Source organism: Chelonia mydas, chromosome 6 (genome assembly GCF_015237465.2).
Source record: "Chelonia mydas isolate rCheMyd1 chromosome 6, rCheMyd1.pri.v2, whole genome shotgun sequence".
Classification (NCBI taxonomy): domain Eukaryota; kingdom Metazoa; phylum Chordata; order Testudines; family Cheloniidae; genus Chelonia; species Chelonia mydas.
Window position 1 is genome coordinate 97,804,277 of NC_051246.2, and position 10,113 is coordinate 97,814,389.

The 10,113-nt window shown below is 38.9% G+C and overlaps 1 long non-coding RNA gene across 1 annotated transcript; it reads left to right on the plus strand.

Annotated features, from left to right (window-relative positions):
- Positions 1-815: 815 nt before the first annotated feature.
- Positions 816-9,476, plus strand: LOC122466211. Its single transcript, XR_006291564.1, has 3 exons — positions 816-992; positions 3,147-3,149; positions 9,465-9,476. It is a non-coding gene; the product is annotated as an uncharacterized LOC122466211 (long non-coding RNA).
- The last annotated feature ends 637 nt before the right edge of the window (positions 9,477-10,113 follow it).

The following is a 10,113-nucleotide window of genomic DNA, read 5'->3' on the forward strand; positions in this document are numbered from 1 at the left end:
GTCTGGTTTTTGTTTGTTTGCTTTCTCCCTGATGCTGCACTTCCAGGGTGGCGTTGGCTCAGATTGCTTATTTTTAAACACTGGAACAGAAAGAACAAAACCATATTCATGTCTATATTATGTTTCACTACTCAATTGCTTGACCAAAGAAAATGCCAAAAATGTGATAAACTAACTTCCTTATGTAGGTATTATTGTGCATTTCATGATATTATTTGATACTGATGGTCTGAAGCATGTTGAAGTCAATAGGAGATCTTTTCATTGACTTCAGTAGGCTTTGAATAAGGTCATAGCAAAGTCCTATGTAAATTTACATACAGACTTAAATATATTTACAGAAAGACATAGATAAGTAAATTCCCGGTCCCAGAGAACTGACAGTCTAAAGCCCCAATCATGCATATATGCTGTCATAAATATAAAGGGAAGGGTAACAACCTTTATGTATGCAGTAATATAAAATCCCTCTTGGCCAGAATTACAGAATTCCCTTACCTGTAAGGGGTTAATCAGTTCAATTAACCTAGTTGGCACCTGAACAGAAGGACCATGGGGAAAGAAGATACTTTCAAATCTGGGGCGGGCGGGTGGGGAGGGGAGTTTTTGTTTTTGTGCTCTGTGTTGTGTTCTGTCAGAAGACAAAGAGAGAGACCAAGCAAGTAATCCAGCTCCTACTGAATGATACATCTAAAATTACAGGAATAGTAAGTAATAGCAAGGAAATGCATTAGAATATCTTTTCTTTTAGCTTGTGAATTTTCCCTATGCTTAGAGGGAGGTTTATCCCTGTTTTTGTAACTTTAAAGTTTTGCCTAGAAAGGAATCCTTTGTGTTTTGAATCTGATTACCCTGTAAAATTACCTTCCATCCTGATTTTACAGAGGTGTTTCTTTTACTTTGTTTTTTCTTTCTAATAAAATTCTGTTTTTTTAAAGAATCTGATTGGCTTTAGTGTCCTAAAAAGCCAGGGATTTGGTCTTTGCTCACCTGTACCAATCGGTGAGGATATTATTCTCAAGCATCCCCAGGAAAGGGGGTGAAGGGTCTAGGGGGGAATATTTTGGGGAACAGGAACTCCAAGTGGTTCTTTTCCTTGAATCTTTGTCTAACTCACTTGGTGGTGGCAGCAAATACCATCCAAGGACAAGAAGGGATTTGTGCCTTGGAGAAGTTTTAACCTAAGGTGGTAGAAATAAGTGTAGGGGGTCTTTCATGCGGTTCCCCACATCTGTACCCCAGAGTTCAGAGCGGGGAGGGAACCCTGACATATGCACATGAGTACATTTATACAGGAGTGGTCCCACTGAGCTCTGCCTAGAGTCAAACAAGTTAAAATGGAGAAGAAAGGGTAACAAGCTTTAAGAATTTACCTTACATAATGGATTCATATGACATTGCATTTGCATAATCAAAGCAAAATATTATTGTATATGATGGCAACACAACATTTCATGAGCCCTTTATTTAGGGATCCTTTAACATTCAGTATATTAGGATTTCAGGATACAGAATAACTGCATACGGAGTGGGATGTATCTGCATGTAAATCTTGGATGGAGTTTCAAGGAACTCTGAAGGAAAAAGAAGGTATACACACAGGATACATAAGGTCTAATTGTCAGCCTGGTCTTACCCAATGGTCCTTGGAGAGGAAGAAGGCTCTCATGGTTCAGGACCAGGACTCAGGAAACCTGGGTTCAATTCTTGGTCACGGACTTCCTGAGTGACCCATCAGCAAGTCATTCTATCTCTCCATGCCTCAGTTCCTCATCTGTAAAACGTGATTAATGTTACCTTACTTCACAGCAGTGTTCTGAGGACAAATTTGCTAATGTTTGTGAGCTTCTCCGGTATTGATGGTGATGGAAACCATATAAATGACAAAATAGACAGATTTGGACCCACAATATTGCAAGTGAAAATAACTGAGGATGAAGTGTATGTCCTTTAGACATCTAAATACCTGAGTAGTGGGAGCAATTAGGTACTTTGAACCTGCATATTCATAGATTCCAAGGACATTGTGATCATCCAATCTGACCTCCTGTTTAAAACAGGCCATAGAACTTCCCCCCCACACCCCGCCAAATTCCTAGAGCAGATCTTTTAGAGGAAAAATCTTGATTTTAAAATTGTCAGCGATGGAGACTGTACCGCAACCATTGGTAAATTATTCCAATGGCTAATTATTTTCACTGTTAAAAATTTATACCTTATTTCCAGGTCTTGCACAGGTCATAATTGTCCTTCTGAAAATGCCATATATGCTTGTATGGTGAGCTTGGGCCCCTATATTATAGCCTAGTGGGCCAGCTTACCTGTATTATATTCACTGTTTTGCATTATATTCTGCTTTATTATATTCAGCAGTACTGAAAGGAACCTACAGGCTTGTATCCTATAAGACATTGGCTTCAGCAGTTAGCATTATGTTCTGTGTGTATATAAATCTCCTCACTGTATTTTCCACTGAATGTATCAGATGAAGTGAGCTGTAGCTCACAAAAGCTTATGCTCAAATAAATTGGTTAGTCTCTAAGGTGCCACGAGTACTCCTCGTCTTTTTGCGAATACAGACTAACACGGCTGCTACTCTGAAACCTAGCATTATGCTTGAGGCCTATGAATTTTGGTATGGATAAACTTAGGTTTGGGGGAACTGAAAGTAGAGTTTAGAGGGGAATTTTGTCCATAATGACATCAGCCAACCACAGAACATGAACTGACACAAGCTTCTGGAAGGTTTTGGAAGGAACATCCGACCAAAAGAGTGCCATGGCAACAAACTGATATATACGATAATGGGATGAAATCATAAATACACTAACCTATAGAAGAAGGACACCTTCACATTGGTGAGGGAAGAAAATACAAATCAGGAAGAGGCGAGAAACCCCTATTGACGATGCATTAAACATGGTAACATCAGCGTAACATATTATAAAAGTGTCATCCCAGCCTGGGGCAGTGGAAGAGGGAGATGTAGCTCTTGGGAAGGGTCAGAATGATGGTGAAGATGAGGAAGGTGACAGTAATGAGGAAGATAAAGGCTAACATTTTAGGGTGTTCTGCAAGGGATGATGCGAGTATGGATGTTCAGATGCACTTTCTGTATTATCTCTATCTACCTTCCTGTGTTAGAGTGTGTGTGACTGTGCTCAATGTATTAATAAATTATTGATTTGTAAATAGAAAAGAGTTCCGATAGTGTGAGTGTTGCACCTGTGCACATCGGGGTTCCCAACTATATAATAATTTTAATAATACTGGGCCTGATCTTGGGACAAGGACCCTATCAACCTTCAAAGTGATAACTGGGCATTTTTATTCATAATATATAGATCAGGCTACAATATTTTGCTTTAGGACATTGAAACTCTAGCCCTAAATTATGCCTGTAACTAATTGTGGATGCAAAATTAAACCCTCAGATTCTGAGAGAAAAATGTGGGACCGGGTTCTAAAAATGTGTCTCCCAAAAGTGTATCTTGTGTGAGTATAAAGAGTACCCGGGTTACACATATATCCGGGCTCAGGGTCATCCCTACCTTGTAAATGTGATTTGAGCTGGTCAGACCATGTTCAATTAAATGTATTTTAATATAATTATGCTTTTTGTTGAAGCTGAAATGTTTCAAGGAGACATACTGATTTCAACTACGTTTTTGACCAGAAGGCTTCAGGGGCCCAGGTCTAGTTACTTCTGGTGAGAGAGAGAGCTGAATAGAAAACAGATCTTTTAAATAAAAAATGGACATTTCCACACAATTGTAATTTGTGTAAACATTCAAAAGGTTTGGCTTCTGAAACCTCAAAAGTTGTCGTGAAATGGAATTATTATCCTCTGGCCAGCTTTGAACAGCTTATGTGGCACAGACCACTATTTTATACAGTTAATTATGAGAACCATATTTTCTGCTTGCGTACGTGGGTGTAGCGGCATTGACTTTAACTGAATGTTGCCCATTTACACCAATAGATATTTTGGTCCTTAGTATGGGCCTGATCCAAAGGCCACTGAAGTCAGTAGGCTTTGGACAGGACATAAGTCTGTGACAGACAGACTTGTGAATACCTCTTTTTCATGTCATGTGACCAGTCTGATAATATCACGAACGCATTTCACACCAAAGAAGGACAATTCTGGCTCTTTGCTGTCATTGTTTCATTCTTGTGTGACTCACAGGTGTTACATTGCTTTCGAATACTTGTGGTCGGAGCATATTTTCAGGGTAGATGGAATTAAGGCTGTCCTGCTATTGGAAGTACAAAAAAAGGATAATTAACATTCCTTCTTTATAATGCAATGGATAGTGAAGAATATGATTTTTTTCTGGTAAGGTATGACATTATAAATCACAATGGTTTTAAAGGCTAAGTGTAAAGAGACTTTCTCATCCCTGAGTGGACGTAAGGGATATTCTTTATCCTTTTCACTTTTAAAAATACTTAAAAAAAAAAAAAAAAAGGTATTTTAGTTTAATTGCAATTTCTCCTGCATACTTGTGGTATTGAGATCTTGACAGAACTGCGTGCAATAAGTCAGTGCAAAACAACCAGACTGGCCATGTTTCCATAGGATAAATGCAGGAAAATTTCAATTGTCATTACACATTCCTAGCATGTTTGATAGTGCAGGGTGTTGCAAAGCATGTTGACACAACGCAGCCCAGTGCATTGCAAAGCCTCTCTTCTTCATTATGCTTTCAATGATTTATGCCAATACTTTTGACATTAATCTGAAGAGGTCAAACTGCCTAATGTATCGAAACAATATAGCAGTCTTTTAGCTCTATTTTAGGCCACTTCTGAGAGCAGATGTTAAATCAAATATGGAAAAACAGAGCTTCTTTTTTCAGTGAGACATTCCTAGAGTCTCTTTAAGCCTGGCTATGAGAACGTGAGATATAAAGCTCTTAGTGGGTTATGTCCATTCTATCAAAGATATTACCTATATTTCTGTACTCCACTATATCAGTTATAATCATCCAGCACTAGAATTGAAAGAACTAATACAAATAATTTATTTAAACTCTTTTGCCTTTTGTTCTCTTCCTTCATTGTCTGTGAACATCTCATAATTTCCACCATTCCCCCCCCCCCCCCCCCCCCCCCGCAAAATCATCCCATCAGTGTTTTACCTGAACCGATGGAAGCTGATTGAAAGTATATGTTCTATGAGTATTTCTTCCATTTTTTTGAAATTCCCAATTTGAGCTGTTTTGAATGGATACACAGGTCACATGGCATGTTTATATCTGATTGGATAAGGTGTCTAGTGCAAATATATACAATGAAGAACTGAAATTAACTCTCTATAGATGTTCCGCGTTATTCCTTTTCAATTTAGTGCTAAATGTAGTACCTTACCATCAGTAAACATTCTCTTTTATATTTAGTTGGATTTTCTTTGGAGAGTTATGCTCCCAATTCCCTGCCTTTTCTTTACAATAAAATGACTTCCTATAAAACTGTAATGGGCAGTCTGAGAAGCTACCTCAGGGGTATGTGTATGCACCCATAAATTAACAAGTGAGGACTTACCAGCTATCAGAGTTAATGCATGGCCATGTTAAGAAAGAATTGATCCAAGATGGGTGATCCATTAGGATATATATCTTCAGAGAACAAAATTTATAGGTAAGTACTTTTCCTTTACCTACCTTGCATGGCTATACTAAGGCTTAATTAATGCATATTTAAACAGCACTTTCAGGTTCCCAGAGGGAAAAGTGCGATCTAGAAATTTGCTATAATTCTTTGCACTTACACAGTGATTTCTTTCTGATGATAATTGTCCCCATATCACAGACAATAAATAGTAATACTTTTCTCTTATATAGTGCATTTGCATCAAGTATCCCCATTTAACGGATGAGGAAGCTGAGCTAAAGAGAAACAAATGACTTGGCCAAGGTCATAGAGTAAATCAGTTGCGGATCCAGCTTTTGAATCCCAGTCTCCGGACTCTGTTCCCTTATATAAACATTCACTAATGCTGCCTGCCATGCAAAGTATTATTTTTATAATAACTTAAGTTAGAAAAGGCACAGATACATAGAACTGCAGTAATGTCAAAGAAATAAATGAACTGAGAGTGGGAAGGGAGTTCTAAAACTGGAAGAGCACAGGGCATGTGATAGGCATTAATTACAGTCTGATGAGAATATGACAGGGATGGATAATAATAACAGAAGAGACTATCAGCAGCCTGTTATTACAACCTTTGTACTGCAGCTTATTTTATTCTGTTATTCTTATGACTCCTCTCAGCTGCCCATATTTTCTGTCTCCTGGTTAGTTCAGCTTCCAGAGATGATGGGTGTGGTAGATTGATTGCCTTCTCCAGGGTGGTTACCCTCACTCTAAAATAGAACAAACCCCCAAATGTCAAAATAAAAATGGAGACAGAAAAATCACCAAGTAAGAATGAGGTGGTGGGGTAGGAGTCTTTTGTAATGACTTAGCAATAAAAAGAGATCCCAGGAGTTTTATTCTCTAGCATATAGTGTACTCTCTAGAATTCTCTAGTGTAGAAGAAGGATGGTTGAGTGGGTGGGGAGTTAACTTTGGACACCTATGGTTCAAGTCCCTGCTCTCCCCACAATCTTTCTGAGTGAACCTGGCAAATCATTTTGTCTCGCTATGCCTCATTTCTTATAAATGGGTCTCAGTTTAGCAGATGGGGGTAAAAGCACTTCCCTACCACCTGGGATGTTGTAAAGATAAATGTATTAAAGGTTGTGAGGTGCTCGGATACTATGGTAATGGTAGCCATGCATGTATCTTAGATAGATAGTAGCTCTAGCAAATAAGAAAATAAAATACCACATTTCAGACCTTTAGGGGCCATGCCCCTTTAAATTCAACTCAGGTCTCTGCATAGCTTTCATTCAAATTGCCAAAGAAAAGTCATAATATAAAATGAAAACACAGAAGATGTTCTGCTTCCTTAATAAAAACAGAATGAACTCAGTGATTCCTGAACACATTTCATCTTTCTTTGTGTGCCAATCGCAGTGCTGCTAAAGGTCGGTAAATGGAACCATCAGGCAGGGGCAATGTCACAACCTTAGTCTGAAAAAGACTGCCAAATTTTCTTCTAAATAAGGCTGTGTGTTCAAAGGAAGTGACGGCAGTGATTGGTTACATGCAGGAACTCCCAGGTGGACAGGTACCAATACATGTACCCCTGCCAGATATGCTGTTTCATCATTTCAAACCAAAGAGAATGTCATATCTTGGATGCATACTGTTGTACAATGATAGGGATCAAAGAGTAAGCCAGAAAATATGTTTCACTGAAAAGATTTAGAGGAGCTTGGGGAGGAGCTGCAGCTTCAGCTGTAAAGATTAGCTTTTTTGTTGTTCGCTAACTAATCCATTTTTCATTCAATTTTAAAGCACCTGATATATTAATGTATTTGACTTGCTTAACACTGTTAGTGGGGGAATTATTTCCCCAGGGTTGTTTTATGTGTTTCCTTCTAAAGGTTCAGAAGAAGAAAATGGGGGTCTCTCTCTTAAGGGATGAATAAGTCCTGCTTCACCAACCTTCTGAAGACTTCCGTGTTTTCTGATCATTGGTGGTTGTTAAAGGTCCCATAGCTCTTTTCTCAGTAGTTGTTGGTGTTAATCCTATTTTCCTGATCCAGTTGCAATTTGGATAAGTGCTACCCTTAAAAAAAAAAAACCTGCACAGGAGCATCTGGGTGGTGTAGAACTGCATCAAGGACTCTGCATTGGCTCTGCTCCCAGCTCCTGGTTTAGGGGGCATTGTATGCATGTCTGGGGTGAATAGAAGCTAGAGAGGTGGTGTAGCTAGAGTGCATTTGCACTTTTGGCTAGTGATGGGAAGCCAAATTTAAGACAGAGCAGTGCTGAGGCTAAGAGCTACATTTGCCCCTGCCTCGAGTGCAGGAATGGAGCAACTGAAAATCGAGCCCACAATCTTCAATTGCTGTCACAAGCTTTGGTTAAGTGTTGATGTGAGCTGCTGAAAAGCTTCCAGATTTCACCTTTGAGGCGGCTGCATTTTAATGGTAATGGATGAGGTGGCCCCTACCAGTATCTAACCTTTGTATTTCAATGTGTTTGTAAGTTTGTAAAGTGCCTTGAGAATCTTAGGAATGGCATATCCTGTCTAAACTTATGTTCGTTGTCATTATTCCTCTGCCTTGAAAAGGACTCTACCTTGGGGGTGAAAAGTGATTTAGTCTCTAGGCTCCTCCTCTAAGATTATCCTCTTAGGGGTTGGGATGAGAAGCAGAGGAAGCAGAGAGAGAGGTTTATGCTGTATTTTGTCACAGACTCAGAAACAGCAGCTCAGTATGTTTAAAGCTATGCCAACATGCCCTCCTGGGAATAAAGTACAATGGTGTTAAACGTTGCCACTGGAAACTTCATTCTTGGCATGTTTTACAAGCAACTGTCTTCCAAAGCTGCTAAAAAATAATCCTGTAAGTCTCCTGGTCTGGATTTCCTTTGATTAAAGACATACATTGTACACAGAAGGAGAATAAGCCCAAGTCAGATCATAACAGATTTCAGATCCAGCTGCTGATTCATTTTGGAGTGAAAGAAAAACATATATATATACTCCAGATCTCTCAGGCTTTCACAGCCACTTTGGCTAAAAATACTATACTGTATGTCCCAAGGAAATATCTCCTTGATAATGCTGTCTTTTTCTATCTTGTCAGCTTCTCTTTGCTCCCTGATTTGTCAGACATACAATCTCTCTCTCTCTCTCTCTCTCTCTCTCTCTCTCTCTCTCCTCTTTCTTTCAGGCCATACTCACATTTATTTATCCTCCCTGCTAATCGGCCTAGTCTTTGCTACTCGATCCTCTATCTCTGTCAGCTCTCAGGCTCTTATCTCTCACTGTACCCCACAGAGATGCCCATCTCCTATCATAGTCAGATTTCAGGAGAGAGCATTTCCTTCTGCCTCTATAAAATATAGATGTAAAGAAAAATAAATATAGTATTTTTCCCTCTTAAATAAAGACAGTTCAAAGGTTTATTTGGTATACATATTCAAATGTTCAGAGTCTTATCTAAGTCTTTTTAGACCAGAAAGTGCTTTAGTCAAGAAAGGCTTAGGAGAACAGACTTTCTCGTGGGATTGTCAGTACTTCCAGTTTTGGTCAGGGTTTGAAATAACGTGTCAATTTTTGGAATATTTCTGATTTCAGTCTTATCCTTAACCATGGAGTACAAAGCATATGCAAATACTTTTAAGAAAAATGCAACAAACAAAAATCTTCAAAAGTTCAAGTCCATTCAGTACTTGTCAGTTGTTGGGTCTCTCTTTTGTCCAAATATGTTTGTCCATCCTTACTAGACTGTTGATCCTCTTTTCCACTACGAAACTGAATCAGTTTTACCTGTTCTTCAAACTATTGAGCTTTTAAGTTGTGAGGTTCTTCAGAGAATGACATGAGAATGGAAAACATTAAGTGACCTATTTGGCTCCTGCTGTCCATGATGCCCAGGATTTTCAGCTCTATGACAGGATTTATCCAAAATGAGATACCTTAGTGCTGAATGCCTCTGTTATATTTCTGTCTATAGATGATAAATCTGTGGACACCATGAAGGCTGGGCTGTAGAGGTATTCACAGAAACATTTCAGAAGTCTGCTTTTACTAATCATCATTATTCCATAAAAATGCCAACCTCTCCTCCAACCCTGATCCCATATGCACTTGATCACAATCTTCTGCCTTTCATCAAATGAGGCCCTGGCTAAGTTTGTCCTTTTGCCCCAGAACAAGTCACCCAAGTTCAGGGATAAATTGCAATAGGGCAGAGAGAGAAGCCTGCATTGTATCTGTACCTTTTCCAACCTCAGACCGGCATGCAGTCTGATAGATTAAAAACAGTGTGTGAACTTGTGATCTCTTAATTTTTGAAATGGGGAAGGAATGTGAAACTCCCTCCTTTTTGCCCAGTTTTCATTTTTTAACTGTTCATTCTTAGGAAATGAGCTTTCCCATCCTTACTTTGTTCTGAGTTCTAGGTTGTGAGACTGTTTTAAGGAAATCAGGTGTGAAAAAAAATCATACCAGCCTCAGCGGTCTGCCTATGAAATAGTGAGAGATAATGT